Source organism: Trachypithecus francoisi, unplaced genomic scaffold (assembly GCF_009764315.1).
Source record: "Trachypithecus francoisi isolate TF-2019V2 unplaced genomic scaffold, Tfra_2.0 Lachesis_group1, whole genome shotgun sequence".
Classification (NCBI taxonomy): Eukaryota; Metazoa; Chordata; class Mammalia; order Primates; family Cercopithecidae; genus Trachypithecus; species Trachypithecus francoisi.
In genome coordinates this window covers 159,930,177-159,954,311 of record NW_022681454.1, presented here as the reverse complement: position 1 = coordinate 159,954,311, position 24,135 = coordinate 159,930,177, and the positions used below count along the sequence as shown (strand labels likewise).

Sequence of the window (24,135 nt, the reverse complement as noted above, 5' to 3'; positions counted from 1 at the left end):
GAAAAGGAGTTTGAAACCAGCCTGGGTAACATAGTGAGACCTCATCTCAACAAAAAATACAAAAATAAGCTAAGCATGGTGGTGCACATCTGTAGTCTCAGTTACTTGTGAAACTAAGGCAGGAAGATCACATGATCCTAGAAGTTTGAGGCTGCCGTGATCATACCACTGTACTGCAGCCTGGGTAACAGAACAACAACCTGTCTCTTAAAACAAACAAACAAACAAATGTGGTCCAGAATAGCTGTCGTGTCAGAACCATAAAAACAGGCGGAAGTCACCAAGTGGTCCAGGTCTTGGGCCTTTTGTTCTTTCAAGCCAACCTTTTGACAAAATCTAATCACAATTATTAAAAGGAAAGAGGATGGCAGTAAATGTGATGTGGACACTCTCTGTCCTGCCGTGGCAGGGCGGTTTGCAGGGGCCATTGAAAATAATATGCTAAGAATAGATAAGGCTCAAGGACAGTATCTCTAGCTAGCTGCACTTTCAATGAACTCCAGTAGTCAAGGACAGTATCTCTAGTTGAACTTTTAATGAACTCTAGTAGGCGCCAAGAAGGCAGACAAAGTAAGAAAGAACTTAGAGACAAGGAACTAAGCAGAATGCATAGGTTGCATATATGCAACCTTCCTTCTTCTCCAATAAGCAGAAGGTTATATCTGGGTGCAGAAAGTTTGTTTGGCATTGTGTTATTTTTGCTGACGTGGAATTTATGGAGTATAAATAAAGTGAGGCGGAGGCTCTAGGCGCGGCCGCCATGTTCTCTGTTTGTCTTTGTCTCTTGTGTGTGTTCATTCTCCACCACCCCCGGCACGGTCCCCAATATGGTTAAAATTTTAGCTAAAGGAGAGTCTATTAGTTTGCTGGAAGGGGTTAGGACTTCTATTTCAGTGCTCAAAATATATTTTCATTTCTCTAGGGTATGTACCCAGGAGTTGATTTGCTGAATCCAAGAATAAGTGTACATTTTCATTGTGTAAATAAATTTGCCAAGCCCTAGTGATTGAGCCATTTTATACTACCACAAAATATATGACAGATCATTTTTCTTTATGCCAACATTTGTTTTCAGTCTTTAAACATTTTAATGGAAACTCATTATGGTTTTTATTTGCATTTCCCTTAATCACAATGATCACATTTTCATGTGCTTATTCATATTATCTCCCTTTGTGACCACTCATTTTTATTTATATTTATTGTGAATTTATACATTTAGTTATTTAAATAGTTTTATGTGCCAACTTGGCTAGACTATAATACTGAATTGTTTAGTCAAACACTAATCTAGGGGTTGCTGTGAAAGTATTTTGTAGACCTGGTAACATCTACAACTAGTTGACCTTTAAGTAAATTACCTTCAACAACATGGGTAGGCCTCATCTAGTCAGTTGAAGCTCTTAAGCTCAAAAAACCAAAGATTTTGTATGGTAGAAGACATTTTGCCTCAAGGCTGAAAAATCAACTCCTGCCTGAGTTTCTAGCCTGCCATGGCGCCTGCTCCACAGATTTTAAATTTGACACAATTGTGTGAACTAATTCCTCAAAACAAATCTCTCTTTCTCTCTCTATATATATGTATATATATAAACATGCACAATTTTCATATTTACATACATGTATACACATATATACATATGTACGCGTGTATATATATATAAAATACACAACATGCATATATGTATATATAAACATATGTAATAATTTTCTGACAATCTTTTTGTTTATGAAATTTTAAAAATATTTTATTTATCTTTTTATATAGAACCAATTTTTAACTACACTTACCCTACATTTGGATTCCTATTTTCTACTTCATTAGTTTCTGCTCTTATTTTTTATGCTTCCTATTACATTTTAGGTATGCTGTTTTACAAACTTTATGATTTGCCTGATTAGCTAAGATGCATCCTTCCTTCTTCTCCAATATATCTTCTTCAAGGCTGTATTTCCCCTAATGTTATGGATTCCGCACTCAAGTTTCTATTATTTTTAACAAACACAACACCAACTATTTTTATCTTAACATAATTTTTATTTAAATAGAATTTTAAGTATATATTCCCTCAGTGTGAATAACTTCACAAAATAGCCTATAGGTTATTTTGAAGGATGTTTCCAAACTTGCAAACTATTGGGTGTTCTTTATTTACAGTCAGTTCTACTTTAATTTCATTCTGAACAAATAATGTAGTTTATGTGATAATTGTTTTAATATGTTCTCAGAATTGCTTTATTAACTAATACATCGTCAACTTTGTAAACGTTTAATCAGTTATTGAAAATAATGTATATTCCTTTTATCTTGAGATTGAGGTGTTCACCAGAGTGTATCAGTTAGTTCGTTGTTATGTTGTTTAGTTAACTCTTCTCCCATCATGGTGGTGAGACGCAAAATTTGCCCTTGCAATTTTGCAGTACTTGCCTTATGTATTTTGAAGCTATGTTATCAGATGCACACAAATTCTAATTATTCTATTACACCGCTTTATTTTATCACTTTAGCAAATACATCATTGATAATATGAGGTGATTTTTCTTTTTCTCTTTTAGTCTACTTAATCTGATATTTGTATAGCTGCCATAATATACAGGTTTTTCTTTTGGTCTTTCTGCATCCTCAAGTTTTTTTTTTTTTTTTTTTTTTTTTGAAGCTCATATTATTTATTTTTTTAAATTTTTTTATTATTATTATACTTTAAGTTCTAGGGTACATGTGCATAACGTGCAGGTTTGTTACATAGGTATACTTGTGCCATGTTGGTGTGCTGCACCCATCAACTCGTCAGCACCCATCAATTCATCATTTATATCAGGTATAACTCCCAATGCAATCCCTCTCCCCTCCCCCTTCCCCATGATAGGCCCCAGTGTGTGATGTTCCCCTTCCCGAGTCCAGGTGATCTCATTGTTCAGTTCCCACCTATAAGTGAGAACATGCGGTGTTTGGTTTTCTGTTCTTGTGATAGTTTGCTAAGAATGATGGTTTCCAGCTGCATCCATGTCCCTACAAAGGACGCAAACTCATCCTTTTTTATGGCTGCATAGTATTCCATGGTGTATATGTGCCACATTTTCTTAATCCAGTCTGTCCCAGCATCCTCAAGTTTTTTAAATTGATTTTTATGTTATAGATTAAACCAAACTACAATTTAATAATGTCTCTCGTCAATGTTTGAACAGTACAAATAACTTTGTGAAGTTCTTTGGAATTCATAACTAGTTTCTGGTCTTTATTATCCAAAATTGTAGTACTCCTTGTTATTATGCTTCCAGAATGATTTATTAGTATTTCATTATCATTGTAACTATCATCACTCTTATTATCTGTTATACTATCGATCTTTGTTAGATTTACCCATATGCACATCAGTCCCTACACTGACTAAACCTTTTGGGATTTTACCCTTACTTTCTGGGTTGATTTTCATATTTTGTGAAGTTAGTGGTCTACTTTCTTTCAGCAAGGGATTTTTCCCCTTTCTATGTGTGTCTGTAAACATTTTTATTTCACCCTTTTTGCATGATGGCACATTTAGACATGCAATTCTATATTGACAGTTATTTTAACTCACCCCTTAGAAGATATTTTACTATCTTATAGTTTAGTCTTTTTCAGGTGAGAAATCAGGCCTAATTCTCATGATCATTAACTTCTAAGTAGTCCATCCTTTTCCCTCTTACTGCTTTTAAAATATTGACCTTGCTGTTGAGTTTTGTTATTTCAGTACAACATGCCAAGGTATGCATATCTTTTTTTATCTTGCTCAAGACTCATTATAACTCTTCATACCGAAGATCTATTTGTTTTATGAATTCATAAAAAAATTTAGTGACAGTTTTTTAAATTGTATTGCTTCCCTGTTCTCTATCTGCTTTTTCTGAAATACCTTGATGATTAATGCAATCCTTGATCCATGCTCAGTGACTTAAATTCTATTCCTTATTTTTCTTCTTTTTATTTCTCTGTGTTGTATTAGAGACATTGTTAAGACCTACTTTTTTTCCAATTGTGTGTAATTTACTTGTCAAGCTATTCATTGAGGGTTTTGTCTATTTTAAATGAATAATGATTTTTATTTATAAAAATTTGAGTTATTTCTCCTTCAAAGCTGCTTTTTTACTCTTCAGAGCCTCTAATACTTTTATGCACTCGAGTTCTTTATATCCTTAGCAATACCAAACATTTAATGTAGAGTCTAGATTATCTGGTATGTGAGGCTTGGGAGGAGGGGTGGATTTGAATATTGTGACTTTTTTGCTACTGACTCATTTGTGATGGATTTTCCTGTTTGTTATATTTTGTGATTTTGACTTATGAACTCATATTCAGCTGAGCTTTATGTATATAAATAGCATATGACCTGGATCAAGTCGCATCTATCCAGAGATAGACATGGTTTGCTAGTGATAACAAATCCAGTGGGATTTGCCATAAACAGACAAATTTTTTCATTAATACCTTTCACTGAAGATTCCTAATGTCATGAATAGTAAAAACTCAATCCAAAACATCAGCACATACAGGCCTATAGATATGGATAATAATGATTATTCTGATTTGGAATTCAAGCCAAGACAGACAAGCTTGTCTCATGTCTCTCTGTATTCATGAGTAGAATTTTTTACATTACAGCCTTTTCCTCAGAAGAGAGCCTTTTGAGATCTCATCTTTATTCATGAATCTTAATTCCATTATCCCGCTTCAAACGGAGCAAGGTTTCACCTTCTGTCTCTACCTGATGTTAATGCTTTGGGTTCCAAGTCCCTGTTCACTTTTTAGCACCTGAGGATTTCACTACTTTCCTGTAAATCAACCAAGCATTTTGATAATGGAGGTTCTTTTAATATTTCATTCTGGAAGTCTATAATACTGAAAACTTTTGAGATGATCTAGTGTATTGACAAAAATGGAAATCTGCAAATCAATTTTGGATCCAGGATATTAATTACCTATTCCTCAATAAAAACTTTATATTTATCAGAACACTTACATATATCTAGGTTTTTATCTTCCCCATATCACTAGAATATAAGTTATTTAGGGGTAACACATTGTGTCTCTGGTTCACTGTTGTACCCTCAGCTCATTCAAGAGCGACTGACACATACTAATAGATGCTTAATACTAATTTGTTGAGTAAATGCATAATGAATAAATGAATTCATAAAATTGTCATTAATCTAACAATTTCCACATTCTGAAATCATTATTAAATGATAGGCTATAGGTTAGCCTCATCTTTTACATCTGTGAGTTAAACACAAGTTTTATGATCTAGACTAGCGGTCATTTTTTTCCTACTTATTAATCCCACATTAACCTTTCTACAGATAGATAGATGTGCAATCATGCTTATGATCATTCTTCCTTTGATACTGATATTTAATACCAAAATGTATTAAATTTTTAAATATTCAATTATAAAACTCATGAAAGTTTGCCCCACAACCTCAGTAAAATAGCATTTCAATAATCTGTAGGACTATAAGGAAAGCATGGAGAGAGCACATTATCTTACTAGTTTAATGACTCATTTCCGCATGACAGAGGCGTATCCTGCTAGACATTCTTTTGGTACACTTTCACTTTCCTCCTCAATTATTGATTATTTACATCTGCCACAATCTATTTTCTCCATGGTAACTCTTTCTAATTAACTTAATTTTGCAACCTTGCCAAACATATGAAAATCTTATTCTTTGAGCCAAGTTCATAAACAGAAAAAGAAAAGCACTGATGATTATGCCCAACTTTTGAACTGGATTTTACATAAAGAATTTTACATAAACACTGGACTTTACATGAAGAATTCAGAGCTTTATTAATAAGAATATAGGAAAAATATAGATAGTAGAGAGATAGATGATTGATAGATATTCCACCTAAAGATGTAATCTTTATTGCTGGCATCTATTTTTCGCAACATTTAAATCTGATGAAATTTCCAATTGGCTCTCTTTGATTTAGGTTACAACGGAAATGCTAGATATGTAATTTCCCCAGTAGTCATATTCCTCTCTAAAAAAACAAGCGGAAAGTCCCCTAAATGACCCTACCAGGGTATCTGGAAGGTATTTTAAATCTTTCATATTAAGGTGGCTGAGTACAATACAGCAACAAACTGCCAAGTCTCGATCTGCAAACCAGCTCTCTGTGTGCTTTATACCTGTGTATCTAACTGCCTACTGTGCATCTCTGATAACATGCACAGTAGGCTACAATATGCTCAACAGGCTCACTGTTTATTACTCTTCCTCTTTCCCACAAAATACAAAATACCTGATCTTCCTCTTATATTCCCCATCTCACTTTCCTTCCTTGCCACTATATATTGGATGCATCTGATTCCCAAGTTCCTAACCCCTATATATCCTATTATCTCTTGATTACTTCAATTCATTGCGATCCCTGATGCCACGCTTGGTTTAACTGGGTCTTGCCTGGTTTAACTGGGTTCCAGCCTCTAGTTTGTTTTCCCATATTTCTTTCCCTATATGTAGGCAGAGTGATTTCTTAAAGCCAAAAGATCAATGTCATTCCCCTGCTTAACACTTCACTATCAGATTCTGAAGGTCCTTCTTGCTCCAGACCTAATTGGATCATTTACTATATGCATTAAGCTCCAACAATACTGAACCCTGTTCAGATGGCCAGAACTGGCATACACCAAATTATTATCTTGATATAGTCTTCTTCCTGCAACTCGAGGCTTTTTCTTCAATCTATAGAAAGACAGTTCTGATTTCCCTCAAACCAAGACCAGGTCATACATTCTTCCTAAGTACTTTCATCAATTTCTGAAATTAAACCCATAGTAGTTATTACCACATTGCTGCAATTGACTACTGTTTCTCCTACTTTGCTTCCTCTTTAGCAATCAACAACAAAACTGGGACTTTATTAGCAACGTCAATTCTGTTATATTATCTGGAAATTACAATAATTGTTTAAAGGAGCTATATGTATATTTCTGAAACTTCTTAGAAGAAATGACTAGAAAATATTTTCTATTATGGTATCCCTTCATGGGGATTGACACTAAGAATGGCTGCCATTTTCTGGTATGATAAATAAATTAATATATATATATGTGTGTGTGTGTGTGTATCTCTATATATATATGTCTATATCTATATCTTATCTCTTATAGAAAGCAAGTTGATTGCCCACTGTATTAATATTTATCAACTAGAGCTCTATTGAAATTTTGGTTGGGACAATACTTTGTTGTATGGGACTGGCTTTATTTCAAGATGTTTAAAATTTATGGGTACTCCATCCTGATTATATGCCAGTAACACTGCCAGTGATTGTGAAAACCCAATCACACAGATTTCCAAATGCCCACTAGAGAGAAAAGAGGCAGTAGCACTCTTAGTTAAGAAGCACTGCTTTGTAAATGCATGCTATTCTTTTGCTCAGTAGCTTGAGGCTGTATTTGCATTTACATCAGCTTTGGATCTTCAACTTGGATAGAAATGCAAAAGGATTACATAAATCAATTTTAACACCAAGGACATATTTTGTTGCTGTTTTTATTGGTAACATTCTATTACAGCCCTTATTTCAAGGTACTACTTTAATGGGTCTCCATACAATTTATCTCTTGGTTTTCTTTTTTTGTTTGTTTGTTTGTATTTCTAGGTCAAACTACCTGCAGTGAGCAGGGCATATGACTTTAATTGCCCAGCACTGTGAGAGAATGTTGGGACCTCTGCCTCAATATTAGACTCAGGAACTAAAAACCCAAATTCATCAGAAATACTATTGCTATAGCACATTCATATTGATCCAGACTTACTGACTATATTTATTTTTAGAAAGTATTAACAAACTTTGGTAAGAACTAAACTCTAAACATGCTGGTCTCTGTTGTGGCTTTAAAACACAGCCATGCATTGATACCCTTCCCTTTGAGAAATGAAGTCCGTTTTGCTTGTCCTTGAATCTTGTGACTGTTTTGACAAGCAGAGCATGGCATAAACACTATTAGGTGACTTTTGTGGCTATGCTGTAAAGACCTCATTCACTGAAATATCCATTCATGGACCCCTGAACCTCTACGCAAAAAGTCCAGTAACCCAGAGATTGTCATGTTTGGAGAAAGCCTGATCTATATGGAGAAGCAATGAGAAGACAATCTGATCAACGAGTTGAAGTCCATCCCAGACATCATACATGTGAATTAAAAGTATCCAGATAACTCCAGCCCCCAGGTGTTCCAGTCACCCCAGGCATTTGAAACTGTCAATCCAAGATCCCATTCATTATGGAAAAAAGGCATACATTAATGAGGCCAGAATCTCTGAGCATAATACAATAATTTTTGTTTCATACCACTAGTTTTTGGGGTAGCTTTACACGTAGCATTAGCCAAATGAAGTGTGTGTGTATGCATATGTATATTGATATGATTTAGATCTGTGTTCCCGCCAAATCTCTTATTGAATTGTAATGTGCAATGTTGGAGGTGAGGCCTGGTGGGAAGTTATTGAATCATGAGGGCAGATTTATTATGAATGGCATAGCACCATCCCTTTGGTACTGTACTCCTTATAGTAATTCTCGTGAGATCTGGTTGTTTAAGTGCAGCACCTTCCCCATAGCTCTCTCTAGTTTCTGCCCCTGCTGTGTAAGACACCTGCTTCCTCTTTGTCTTCTGCCATGATTGGAAGCTTCCTGAGGCCTCCCCAAAAGCAGAAACTTCTATGCTCCCTTTACAGTCTGCAGAACCATGAGTAAATTAAACCTCTTTTCTTTATGAATTACCCAGTCTCAGGTATTTTTATGGCATTGTGAGAATGGGCTAATACATATATCAATACATAAATGCATTTATGTAAATAAATACATGTGTGTGTATATTTAAATATGGCTATATACACATATAAACAGCCAAGTATAAAGTAATATTAACAAGTGATATAAGGTAAGAGTAAGGTGATCTAGATGGTAGTTTTAGTAGCAGTTAGTCCTCATTTTGAGTCAACCTCTTAATATCAAGTTTCACATTTTTAAAGTAGGGAAAACAATGTTTTTGCAAAGGTCCTATGCTATCAGCATCAAAACAAATGATATATACGTAAGCACTTTGCACTTTGTAAATGGAAATATTGGTTTTAAGATAAACTGTTTCCATGCTAAGGAGACAAGTAATTTTTTTAAGTCTTGGTAATAATCAGACAGATGTAACATTAATGCCCAAGTGATAATCATTTCTATAGATTTGATATCATTATTTGCAATGTAGCTTTTGCAGATTAAGAAATGCATGTACTGTCATGGATTATGTTTACAGTTTGCCGCTCAAATTCACTGCCAGGCATTATAAAGCACTAACCAAGTTTATAAGTTTCTGGTGACTAAATGGAAACAATTGAGAACTAGAACTCTTTGAAACCTTTATAAAAAATACTATTGGGAAATATAAACACTCTGCTTTTTCCAAAATATTTTTTCGAGGGAAAGTCCTACATGCTTACTATAAACCTATCGCTACTCTATAGCTTCAATTCTCATCTACAGACATCAAGAGAGACTGAAATATCACCCCTTCTTATCTTAAAACGTCTTCTCACCACTATCTTTCTTAAGACCAACAACACAAAATCTCCCCCTAATTAATCTTCCTGCAGTCCTCCTTGTCTCACTTCATGGAAAAATTCTTCTTTCAATTTGCATGGGCCCCCATTTTGGAATCATCCATGAGTCTCTTCTTTCTCTCATAAATCACAACCCACATGTTTTCTTTCAGCAAATCCTATTGATACCACCTGCTAACAAATTCAGGGGCTGACCACATCTCACTAACTCCATTGATATCACTTTGCCCCAAGCCACCATCTTCTGCATTTTGAAATACCCAACTGACGAGTCTCAGGCATTTCATGCTTGTCTCTAGTGTTGTCTAAGCAACACAGCCATGATGATGCTTCTAAAATTCAAATTGGATTACCTTTTCTCTGCTGAACCTCTCCAATGACTTCCCATCTTACTCATGGTGAAATTCTTACCATGAGTCTGGCTCCTTTATGATGTCATCTCCTAATATTCTCAATTTCTCTCATTCCACTCTAGCAACACTTACCTTCTTACTATTTCTAGAACCTTCCAGGCATGCTATGATTTCAACAGCTTGTAACTGCTATTCCTGCACCTGAATCTTACACTGCTTCCCATCTGGTTCTTTAATGTTATCTTCCTGGGGAAATTATTGTGAACCCTGTTTTTATTAACTAAATATGAACACTCACAAACATTTTCAAAAGCAGAGAGAGCAGTATTATGAATTCTCATACATATATCATATATATATATATATTATATATATATATATATATACCATCTAGATAAAAAAAATCAACTCAGGGTTGAATTTCATCCATGGTCCTTTCTATTTATCTACACTGGACCATAGATTATTTTCAAGAAAATGCCAGACATGATATTATTTCATTCATAAATATGTTCACACTTATTGAATGTATACTTCTTACCTTGGGCAACACCCTTTTCCTTTACTTGGTTTATTTTTCTTCATACCACTTACTATTATCTAACATTTTGTACCAACTCCTTCTTTGATTTACTTTCTCTCTTCAACCTCCATTAGAATGTAATCTCCGTAAGAGTGAAGAGTTTTATATAGTTTGTTCACTGATACATTTACATTGATTATTATGACAGTATACTAGTACTGGTCACGTAAGTGTTCAATAAACATTTGGTGACTATGAAAACATATTACTTGGTGCTCAAAACTATAATATTTATGTCACTTGCCTTTACTAAATATGCACTGTTTCTCCTAGCTACATATGAAAAGAAGCATACTCCCAAATGCTGAATCTAGAGTTTCAGATGTAAAGCTATATGCTGGTGAGAAATGGCTTTTATTTTGCATTATCCTTGCAAAAGGGATGAATCACACAACGTTCACTTCCTAGCATTCTCAGAAGGTGAACTAAAATGCCTTTAAAACATTCAATTTACATTTCTGAAAAAGAAACAATCACATATTCAATCTAACAATATTTGCATGCACCTGCCAACAGACAAACACATTCATTAAGCCTATAGAGGAATGTATGCATGTAGAAACAATACTGCATTCACATGACAAGAAAAGGAAAATAACTGTATAAATGTGCCCACTGGTATTAGTGCTGAATACTAATAACGTGTCGGTACCCTGAAGTGACTAAATATATGCCAAAGCGTGCTTGCCGTTTCAATCATTTCAAATAATTTCAACAAATAAAAGTATTTTGGAATTCATCTTTCATCCAGAGAGCGATTCTGCACAATCTCCTCTGGGATTCATTTAAGGCCAGCTTTTCTCTATTATACTTTGTGCATAGCCTTGGGCTTATTGTGAATTTCCATGGTTGATTTTATTTTATATGAATGCCAGGATCATATACTTTCATTTCTATTCATTATTTCTGGCCTTAGCATGACCTTTAGTTTTATTTTTATTGCCCTTTTCTCAACCATCAACAATCCTGGTTTTATTGCAACAGAGCAATAATGTTACATACTTTGGAAAATAAGGTAATTGAGACTTACTTCAGTTTCAACATGTGTTCTTTGAACCACAAAGTCAGTGCATTTTTCAAAGCATTTAGACTGTCCAATCATCACGTATAAAAATGAGCATGTGAAATGACATAGGTTTGCAATATAAAAGTATAGATATTTCCCTTGGCCTCTGTTTCTGTTGGAAACAGAAGGCATCTTTGACTCTCTCCATTCTGTAATCAACAGCATTTTGGGGTCCTGGAACTCCATGGTCCCAAAGCAGAAGATGTGAATCAAAACTTTGAGCATCTTTTTATAAATATTTATATGTAGTGGTTGAATTACCTTTCGATCTTGGTCATAGATATTATTATTGCTCTGGAAAATAGCTGCATTTAATAACTTTTTTTCATTTTCCACCATAAGGAATTAACAGAAGCAAAACCCTTGGAGAGAGAGAGAGAATAATAATCTCAAAAGGCATCTTGGCCAGGCGTGGCAGCTCACACCTGTAATCCTAGCCCTTTGGGAGGCCGAGGCAGGTGGATCACAAGATCAGGAGATCGAGACCATCCTGGCCAACACAGTGAAACCCTGTCTCTACTAAAAAAAAAAAAATAAATAAATCCAAAAAAAATTAGCTGCGAGTGGTGGTGAGTGCCTGTAGTCCCAGCTACTTGGGAGGCTGAGGCAGGAAAGTCGCTTGAACCCGGGATGCGGAGGTTGCAATGAGCCAAGATCACACCACTGTACTCCAGCCTGGTGACAGAGCGAGACTCAGTATCAAAAAAAAAAAAAAAAAAAAGTCATTTTAGTACAATTTGCAAAGAGATTAATCAGGAGAACTCAAAAATAAATTAAATAAAAATATACATTTGGATTGCAATATAAAATTTCATTGTTTTAAAACAATACATTGTCTAAATGATCTAAAAGCCAACAAAAAGTTGACTATTTTTAGTCTTAGGCATTTGTGTAGATATCAGGCAAAACCCTAAATGATAAATGGAAGAGATACAATTTTGTCAAATAGATAACATTAATATTTTATCAAGTTATGTATCCAATATTTAGCATACTGTTACTCAAATAATAGATTTTAATTTATTACATATACTTCATGCATATGAATTCAACCCATGTAGCAAAGCAGAAACTTGAAAAAAACATAGCTAAACGAACAAAAGTAGAATCCATCAATATCTGTAACAGCAACATTTGAATTAAAACTTTTCACTGAATGGTACTCAGCTAAATAAATTGCAATGTATTCATTCAACAAGTATTTGTTAAGCATATTAAAATAAGCCCAAGATAGTAGTAAGTGGTAGGAATCCAGTAAATTAGAAATAAAGTCACTTTTTTCCACATTCTTCCAATGGGAGAACATAACTGAAACTAAGAATTTGCAATAAAATGTGGTAAGAGAAGTAATGGAAGAACACCAGAAATGGTGAATGAAATTGGTGAAAACAGTTAAAATCTTCAAGAAAACATAAAAGATTTAAAATGTAAATTTAAGCAGAGTCCATTATGCTGTTTGAAAGCACAGGAGCATTCACTTCATAGAGAGACGCATGAATAGAAAGTCCAGAAGAATTAATGTAACGCGAACATTTAGATTTTAACTTTTTCCTTTTATGAATAATACAGCCAAAAAGTCTTTGCGACTCCATTGTATTATTGGCTAAAAACAGAATACTGATTTAAAGACTACAAGCTTCCTAAAAATAAGGCTTATTACCATTATACTTATTACCACTGGTAGTTCGTATTGTTTTTCATAACCATTGAATTATAGTCCTTTGTGCAATAATATGTAGGTGACAATTTTTCATGTAGCTGTCAGTATTACAAATGAAGCATTGTTAACATAATTATTTTTCCTTTTCCAGAAGTCTGCTCTTTTTATGTGGAAACTTGTAAAACTTTCTGCTTATCTTTTATGGTTAGTCATACATGTTGATTTATGTATTTTCTTTGTATTCCTCAAGACTTGGGAGATAGTTTATACAAAGATTTACATGTTGCAGTTCAAAGAAATTTTGAAATTATTTGTTGAATTATTACTTCTCCATTCTTTAATTTGTATCTTTTTAAGACTTCTTATACTTAAGTTACTGTTTTCTGAGGTTTGTCCTTGAAATCAGTAGTTGTTTTCTCACTTTTAATTTAGATTACATTCCATTTTTTCTCCCAGCTATGACACATTTCTTTCAAAAGACTGTTTGCTTTTGTTTCGCTATTTTTGTCTTATGTAACCTTTTGGGCTATAATCAAAAATCCTTGGAAATCTGTTTTGTTTCTTGTTAAAATTTTCTTCTTTGAGTTTCATCGTTGCTGATTCCACAGGATCTTTCTCTACTAATTTTTAATTTGTTTCTACTCATCCCCTTACTGAATCTCTACTTTTTACATGTCCATGCATGCTTTTCCTCAAACATCATCAAACACCCATTCAAGTCTCACTTTTGGCATCTCTTGTTCTGTGACAGATTAGCTACATAGAAATGTATTGCTATTTCTGATTTTGTGGACACAAAATTTTAATCAGTTACTACTATCTGATGGAGATTGAGTTTGAGGTTTCTATTTCTAGAGTTCTCAATGCAAAACTAAAGCCCTCTGCCACTGTAAAATAGGGGAGCATCTTGATCTGCCAATGGAGATTCCTATGCTCTTCCTAACTTGACAAGATTTAAATTCACTCCCGTTGCTCACCTGGAGTAAAGAGTCTTTTTCTATGGCTTCTCTTTTGCAGGGGTTTCTCTCATCATTTGGTGTCAGCAATAATGACTTTTTACACCCATTATTGGATTTAAAGATTCTGTGAGACCTAGCCTTCTCAGATGTATGTTCAAGCTCCATTATTATCACTTTTATTTGTTACACTATTGCAAAGGGTGAGTTGGGAAGCACCAAAGCAAAGACTAGAGTTTTTAAATGGTAGAATACACATTTAGTTATTACAGGTTTTAATTCATTTTGTTTTCCCCTTTGCTATGGGATTAAGAACAATTAAGCATGCAGTGAGTTCTCCTGAGGAAGCATTCTTACATAGTGGGTCTAAAAGCTTAGATAAAATGAATCACTCCATCAGTGGTTATTCCCTGGAGAGTTCAGTTGCTATAATGATAAGTAAGGTGTTTAGAGCTAAGTCATCAAATAACTTCCTGAGTTTTGTAAGAGAATTGCTCATTAATATAATTAATGGCAGCTGTTATAAAACAAATTAAACCAAAATGTCAATTTTAATTTGCAGTAATGACAACAAATGAAATCTAATATGAATCCAATATTTTTATTTCCCATTGCTGCAAGTTATTGCTTGTTACAATTTGTCCTCAAGTTATTACTTGTTGCAATTTGTTGGTTATTAGTATTATAACCATCTTTTATGTTTAGATTCGACAATAAGAATTCATATAGGAATGCACAATTACTTCATTTAGCTAGAAATAAAACTAAAATGATTTCATAACTAGAATAATAGTTGAAATGAAAACTACCACTAAAATGAGAATGACGTATTAGAACAAATACAAACTAAAATGTAAACTAGTTTACTACAACTTACAACACTCTGGTTATAATCAGTCATGAAAGGAAAATAATCATGGGTCCTTATTTCAACAAGATTGATTAACTTCCAAATCTTTGTTTCCACTTGTCGAGCAGCATAAACATTCACATACATATCTGTTAGTATTTTGATAATTTAATCCTTACAAAATCCATAAGACAAATGTACTAACATTATCTTCATTTTGCAGACGAAGAAATCAAAGCAATTGGAAGTTAAGTAACTTTTTCTGAGTCATGTAGCTATGATTTGAATATAGACATCTGACTCCAGAACCTGGGCTCTTACTCTGATGCTGTCTAGACAGAGTGAAATAGATGTCAACTGTATATTGTAGAAGAAAAAGATTTATATATAATACTTCTTACTGAAAAGTGGGGAAAATTTACAGACAGAATTCCCTGCTCTGTGGAAATAAAAACATATTTCATTATATAGTCTACCTATTATATATATATTCTACATTACGCATATATGTGTGTGTATATATATATAATATATAAATTCTATAAGTTATTTTTGGTTTACAATGGTATTAAATTTAAACTATAATTCCTTTAAATGTGCTCTTAAATTGGGCACTATGAAATGAGGTCTTAAAAAGTGGTAAATGTTACTAAGCAACAAAATACATGATTAAAAATAAAAGAGATAAAGAACTCTTACCTACCTATCTCCAACTCTTCCAGCTTTGAGATCATTTCTTCCTTTAATACACAAAGGAAATACTGTAGGAGTTGTGGGAATTTAAGTCTGCATGCTCCTGCATTCTTATTCCCTCAATAACTACCTTCTGCTTGTCTGTCTGTCAAGAAACAGCTTTTCTCTGGTTTACCTCTGAGCCAGCCTACATTGCAGTCAATTTCTTGATGATTGCCTAGTAACAAACCATTTTTTCTTTCCTGGAACGCTTGCCCTCTTTCTATACCACTGTCTCAACACTGGATACCAAACCACTTCTTTTACTCTTTACACTTTCGGTAATGAGATTACCGTGTGTGGTAGACTTTAACTGAAGGTTTCATCTAAATGAGAATAATTTGAAACAGGAAAATGTGATAAAACTGGATGCTACTTCTACCTTGCTTTTCACTCTGAAAATCTACCCTCTCTGGAGATCTCATTTTTGCTAGTTGTCAGATGTCTCATCTGATTTTACTCAGACTACCAGTCCCAAATTCTCAAACCCCAAATTCCTGTTACGTATTATACACAGTAAGTTATTTTGTCTAAACTTCTCTAGACTACTATGCTTACTTTTCCCCCTTCCTGTATAACCCAAAAAGATTAATCATATATATGGTTTAGAATGCAGAAACAGAAATTTCTATGTTGAATGAGCTATATTTTTCCTACCTAATACAATTACTTGGGGAAAGACAGAGTATGATAATGGGGTGTACTTCTGTGTGCTTTGGACAAAAAAAGGATCAAATAAGATTGCTGAATGTTGAAAAATAAACTTTATTATGAAAAAGAAAGTATGGTGCTACCTAACCCCAAACACGTTAATATTAGGAAATAACACAGAAGCACATAATTTTCTTAATTATTAATTAATGTGCTTGTATTCATTAAGTTAAGGTGAGCTATGCCAGAGAATCAACCTGGAATCTTATTAAACTCAGATTTATGGCTGGCCCACTTAAGATTCCATTGTGGGTCAGGAGACCCTCCTTTACAGCTTTCCAGTCACTCCGAAGTCCACACTGCATTTCTACAGAAACTGTAGCACCTCAGAACACTTCACTTCAAGCCACAAGAGAGAAAGGGTATGCTAAAATCTCACACCAACTCTTAACTGACAAGGACCTGGTCACATGATCCCATCTTAGCCAAAGGGAGGCTGGTAAAAATCTTGTGTGTGTACCCAGGACACGAGCCAGAAAGTGGCACCAGCTCTGCAACAATTCCTATTCCTAACAAATGAATGTCCTCCCTGAATATGAAGTGTCATGGTATTTCAATTGTTTAACTCTTTGACACTTTACTTAACATGAACTTTTGAAGTACTAAAGTGCAAGATTTAAGCAAAATCTCTTCTATAGCTAAGAAACAAAATTTGAGTTGATCTCAAACCTGAAAGGTATTGTTAATTCTGACTAGTGAGTGTGAGACTCTATAAACAGAACATTACTCCATAACTGGACATTTCACGGTATTTAAAGTACTTATCAAAGATATCCATACTAACTATAAATTTCAGAGTTGATAAAAGTTGATGCAATTATTCTTTTTACTCATCAGCAATTTGTATACATCTGATATTAAAGCCAACTGCAGCATATTGCATTTATATAGGTTTCAGCAGCTCAATCATCTCATTAAATTAATCTTCCTAAGCATTTTTATATTTGATTATCCTGTGTAGTATACAAAAATTTTCTTTGCCTACCAGACTTTTTACATTATTTATGATAACTAGAATAGTCCTACTTTCAGGGAATTTTCTTTTTCAAAAACAGCCAATTATTTTGCTGTTGTTTGATCTACCATAGCTTTTTGTCTTTAGAAAATGATATGCATTCCCTCTATAACAAAATATAATTCATGCTCCCTATAGAAAACACAGACCAGGAGAAGAAAACAATCATTAACTAAGATTTCTCACACCAGAAATATTCAGTATTATCACTTTATCCATATACTTTACCAGTCACATAAACGTGTGGGTCTAGGAATACATACACATTCCTGGAATACACACATATTCTTTGTCATTCATTTTTGGTTTTGCAAAAATTTGATAGCATACTTCCAAAGGCCTTTCTTTAAAAGCTTAACTTTCAAAGCACAAAATACCCAATGAAAAAGGAAGAAGAAGCATGAAGACAGTGATTAATTTAAATAGCATTCAGGTAAACCTACCCTCAGTCCAACATATGCAGACAATATTCTTTAGGAAAAAATCATGTAACACAGGAAACATTTAAATTTAGTTATGCATTTTATACAATAGAGATTGAAGGCAATACTCAAAATCTAGGAATTGAAAACCACTTGCAATTTTCAATGAATGTATTAATTTTTATCAGAAAATGTTTACCTAACTTAATTTGCAAACATCAAGACCTCTTTGGGTTCTTGTCACCACAATCAGCACTCTGTAAAACACTTGGCAGAAAAAAAATAATAATAATGTATTCTTTATTAATGAACGTTCCAGGAAATGACAGAAAAAACAGTATCGTAATCTTATTTGTACCTCTTTGACTTTATGGGTATGTTAATTGAAATTTGAAATGTTTTGAAATTCTTAAGGAATTGCTTCAAATATATAGTGAGAATTTTGTTTTCAAAGTCCATTGTTACTCAAATATTGTCACAAACTTACAAAATTATAGCCTATTGTATTCTTCATTTTGTTGTACACATGTGATGACTATATAACAATGTATTATATATGTCATATGTTATCTGTTTTATGTTACATGTGCATGTATGTATATATCTAAATAGACATATATACAAATGCATGTCTTATACAGTTACTATCTATCCAACTAATAGTGAAGGTGTCTAAATAAAGCATAAAAAGTCAGAATACTTGGAAGTCAAATTCTAGTTCCTCAACCAACACGCTTTGTATACCTACACAAATCACTTTTGATTTTGCCAAAGTTTTAACTAATTTACATTTCTGAGATATTGTCTTGAGCTACAAGAGATATTTTTATTTTATTCTTTGGATTTGTAAGTTAATACTTTGTGTAATCTTGATATTGTTTACAATGCAGTTGGATTGAAGACTATGGAAATTTATGCATTTTCTATCTCTACTTGCTGTGAGAAATGTCTGCTCCAAATAAGACTATCATAAATTCTACCATGAATTGAAATCATTCTGCTTTATTCATGCCCCTCTGAGATAGTAATTATTCACAAATTGTATCACCCACTGTGTTTTACAAGATTCTCATTTCTGTTATATAAGTTCAAGTGTGTCCATGTAAGTCATATTGTCACCTATTTTATTATTTCAGTAATCTCAATTCATCATTTGATATTTTCAGGATCTCTTTATGGTAACCAATTAAGAAAACAGTGCAATCATCTTCATAAATGAATGTTTAGTATTTTTCAATTCTTACTTCATATAAATTGCTTTGATTCAAGAGACACTCCTCTTTTTGCAGAAGAAAAAATGTGGGCATTGGTTATCTGAAAGCCATTGTGAAGAATATTATTAACATAGAGTTTATTTTCCTCTCTATCATTCTTATTACTCTCTAAATGTGCAAAACTTATTTTTTCTTATGTTTCTATAACTTTTCTAAAAGAAAAAAGGTAAGACATTCTCACTTTGGTTGTGTTTACAACGTATTCAACACAGAACATAAGAAATAGAAAGCTTTAAAGTAGGATAATTTCTATATAAACAGATTATATTAAAATCTTGAAAGTTGATTTGTTTCAGATCTAAATGGAATTAACATATTATGAGTTTTTATTGACTGAAAATGTCAGTCAGTCATCACAGATAACCTAAGCCATTCATTCATTTATCTTCACTTAATTAGTAGACAATTATTGTTTATGTTCAAAAACTATTTTGAGTGTTATCACTGAGTATTTTAGAGTAATTGATCTGAAAATTTCCCAGAATAGGAAAAGGATATGTGAATATTTATATTACATTTTAATTTCTCAACCTTGCCAATTATTTACTTATTCTTCCTGTAATTTTATTATTAGACCTCTATCATTTCAGTGTACAAGTGGCAATACATTGGAAATATTTTAAGATTAATAAGTTGTAGATATCTGATATATTTAATTAGACAAAATTATCTTAGAAAGAATCAACTAAATACTTCTTTACTAATAAAAATAACAGATGGTCCAGAAACAAAGTAAAGTACACATATGTTTGATCACTCAAACATTCTCAGGTAAGCATTTCCATATTCAAATTGTAGCACAATTTTAACCTTGAATTTTTAGCAACAAGAACCTTACTTTAGAGATCAATTTTTTTCAACCCACTAACTCATTACTGAAGAGATAAGAAGATTAATAATCAATCATCTGTATAACTTTTATTGTAAAACACTGTGACGTCCAATCATTTTTCTCTTCAATTCCTTATTTTTATCTCCTAAATTCACTCAGAAACTATTTTGTCCTCCTTCTCTCAATTCCAGCAGCATCCTCTCTCTTTGTTGACTTTTAAATATCAGTTAATTTAATGCACTAGAGAACCAAATCTCTCTCTTTTACTCCGGAATAACGCCTGACTCTGATGACATACAATCTTTCTGATATTTTATGTCTTTTCTATTTTCATACCTGCATCCGTAGCCCCTAGTTACACTGACTATGCATCTATTGCATCACCATGTCTGTTTTCCTAACAAAGTCTCCTTCAAAGTCCATTTATCCCGTGTATAAAGCAAGATGATCAGGTTTTATTTGCGAAATATTGCAATTAATTGGATCACTCTTTTGAAAATAATATTAAATATAACAATTTGAGTAGACTTTCTAAGAAGGAATTATCATCTCTAATGATTTACCTGGTGGCTAATTCCATATTTTTAAAAAGACGCTGCTCCTAAGCCTCTGAGGTCTTTCTTTCACATCTTAGAATCTATGCCAAGCCCCTCCACCACACACACATTATGCTTCAGGCTGTGTGACGCTCTTTGTATGTTCTTCAATGTACCTGCTGCTTTGCACAAACCTGTTGGGGAAACCAGCCCCGCACCACCCAGCGGATACCCCGAGTCCGGCGGAGACAAAGCAGTTAGAAAGAGACAGAATAAGCGTTTAAAAGGCGAGTCCGGGCCGGGCGCGGTGACTCAAGCCTGTAATCTCAGCACTTTGCGAGGCCGAGACGGGCGGATCACGAGGTCAGGAGATCGAGACCATCCTGGCTAACACGGTGAGACCCCGTCTCTCCTAAAAAAAATACAAAAAAAAAAAAAAACTAGCCGGGCGAGGTGGCGGGCGCCTGTAGTCCCAGCTACTCGGGAGGCTGAGGCAGGAGAATGGCGTGAACCCGGGAGGCGGAGCTTGCAGTGAGCTGAGATCTGGCCACTGCACTCCAGCCTGGGCGACAGAGCGAGACTCCGTCTCAAATGAAAAAAAAAAAAAAAGCGGGTCCGGAGGGGTCGGGAGCGTCGGAGACTTGCTCAGGGACCAGAGCTCTCCGTCTCCGCCCAATTTATTGGTTTACAAGCTCTTTGTTCTTAGGGCACTTGGGAGGGAGAGGAAGGGATGAGGAAAATGATTAATCAGTGAAGGAGAATTCGTGAGTCATTCGGTAAGATGTATAGCAGGGGCGGTTTCTGTGAATTTCCTTGAGTAAAGGCATGTGTCTAAACTACTTAAAACGGGTGGGAGCGAGTTTCAAGAGGAGCCAAGATGTTTGATTATACTCCACTGCTTCAAGAGAGTGTTACCTCCCTGAGCAACCTGTGGAAGGCCGCTGAGCGGTTATGCTTTCGGGGCATAAAGACATGAAGGCAATAAGGAGACTTTTCTCCTCAGAGGCTGCCCATGGATCCGGATGGGTATCTCACACAGGGGAGACCAACTCAGCTGGCACCCCAGAAATTCTCTTTCCCACAGAAACCACTTCTCTTTTGGATCCTTTCTTCCTCCTCCTTGTCTTGACTGACTCCTATGCATCCTTGAAGACCCAGTTTACATCACCTGGGACTCTTCCCTGACTCCTGGATTCTGTGTTCTAGACTTCTTTTAATTCCCCACAAAGCAGCAATTCTCCATCTGCCTCCTCCAGTAGACATGGGGCTTAACTTTCTTCACGACCATTTTTTCAAAGACTGCATAACAGAGTGCATGATACATATTTGATACTCAATGTGTTTAAATATATTATAACAAATGAATTATTATTCAGAATAAGCTACTCCCGCCTTAACAGTGAACCCCTCTGAACTTTTTCACCAGTACCCAAACTTTGCCAGATTCTGGATCAATTTATTGCATTTTATCAGTGCTCATAAAGCAATCTTCCTTCTCCACACTGCTTAGTTTCTTCCTAGACTGGTTTTGTGTGCTTTGCTTTTGTATTCATATGAAAACATTTTCACTCATTAAAACAAGTTTCTTCTCCTATGTTCAAAATAAACCCAATTTAATCAACCAACAAGATCATGATAACCAAATCTTAGCACCTGATGTAACTTAAATTTTTCTCAGCGGGAGCTTAGAAAACTATATTGCAGAACCCACAGTGAGACACTTTAAATGAGGATAGGGCTCTTAAAGAGGAATGGGGAATGCACACGATGGGTTTTCATTATTTTAGTAGTTTTCTTGTGTGTTCCAAGTCATTTTTATGGTCATACTATGAAGTTTTCTATGCAAATAAAATTGATTTGGTTTTAAAGAAAGAACTTTTAATACAAAAACAACTAAGTAAATAATCACAGACATGCAGACATGCAGACGTGGTGAAAGTTGTGTCAATATTATATTAATGATGTTTGAACACTTATTTTTTGAGACGAAGTCTCACACTGTCGCCCAGGCTGGAGTGCAGTGGTGTGATCTCGGTTCACTGCAACCTCTGCCTCGAGGGTTCAAGTGATTCTCACGCTTCAGCCTCCCAAGCGGCTGGAATTACAGGCGCCCGTCACCACACCCAGGTAATTTTTAAATTTTTAATGGAGATGGGATTTCACCATGTTGGCCAGGATGATATCAACCTGCCTTGCCCTCTCAAAATGCTGGGATTACAGGCATAAGCTACCACACCTGGCCTGAATACTTTTATAATAAAAAGACTAGTAGGTTTTACAGTAAATATATTGATCCCAAAAAGAGAAACTATTTTTACATATGAGCAAATCAGCAAAGTTTTGGTGAGTAAAACACACTGTTTTATCACTTACACTTCTATTTGCAAGGACTCTAGATGATGGTGTGTTCCATTTATCAAAAACTGTTTCCGTTTTCTTCATCACTATAATAGAGAATTTGATTTACTTTGTTGACAAATTTGAAAAAGCATGCCATAACATGCTTCCAAATTGGGATTTATTGTAATTTTTAAATTTTTTTGAAAGGATAATGATAAGCATTCTTGATTAGAAGAAATGTTTCAGCCTGGCATAGTGGCTCATGCCTGTAATCCTAGCACTTTGGGAGGCTGAGGCAGGTGGATCACCTGAGGTCAGGAGTTGGAGACCAGCCTGGCCAACATGGTGAAACCCCATCTCTATTAAAAATACAAAAAATTAACTGCGCATGGTGGTGGGTGCCTGCAATCCCAGTTACTTTGGAGGTTGAGGCAGGAGAATCGTGTGAACCCAGGAGGCAGAGGTTGCAGTGAGCCAAGATCACACCATTGCACTCCAACCTGGGCAATAGGATGAAATTCTGTCTCAAAAAAAAAAAAAAACAAAAAGAAGAAGAAGAAGAAATATTTCACTTTTGTAAATCATAATTTGCTCATGACTAAGATCTTAATTCTTTGAAATAGTAAAGGAAATGGAGATTATAAAAAACTGGATTTTTAATGCTTTAAGTTGATGTAAAAAGACATTTTCTACATCAACATATTCATCTATTTAAAAAAAAAAACATGACCTGCAGCTAGAATTAAGCTTTAAGACTCTACTTGCTCTGCCTGACTGCAATTTTTAGAAATAATCCAGTCCATCATGTGAAAATATATGACTTATGGCCAAGAAATTAGTAATTTAGAAAAGATCTAGTAATTATCAAATGAGAACTTAAAAATATATATTTATGTTAATCAACAAATAACTGAAGCTAAAGGAAATGAGTCATAATGTTATTTTTGGAAAAACTAATATGTGCTATAGGGAATGTATTACGCCTTGTTTTAATGGTGCTGGCTTTTTTTGTTTAAAAATTTGCTCATTTACAATTCAGACGTCCTCAAGGACAAGTTCTTTTGCTATTATTTTTCTTTCAGAATTAAAAGTCTTAGCAATAAGTCTTAAATAAATTGGCATACAAATATCCAGATAGGAACATCGCACTGCAATAAAGGAGGATTTCCTAAAAAGTATTTTTACGTTATATTAAA

General features: G+C 34.3%; 1 long non-coding RNA gene across 1 annotated transcript in view; it reads right to left on the bottom strand.

The window, feature by feature from the left end:
• Positions 1-10,026, bottom strand: part of LOC117084844 — a 73,755-nt gene extending 63,729 nt beyond the window's left edge. The window contains exon 1 of the long non-coding RNA XR_004437703.1: positions 9,963-10,026. This is a non-coding gene — a long non-coding RNA (uncharacterized LOC117084844). The remainder of the gene's footprint in view (positions 1-9,962) is intronic.
• Between the last annotated feature and the right edge of the window lie 14,109 nt (positions 10,027-24,135).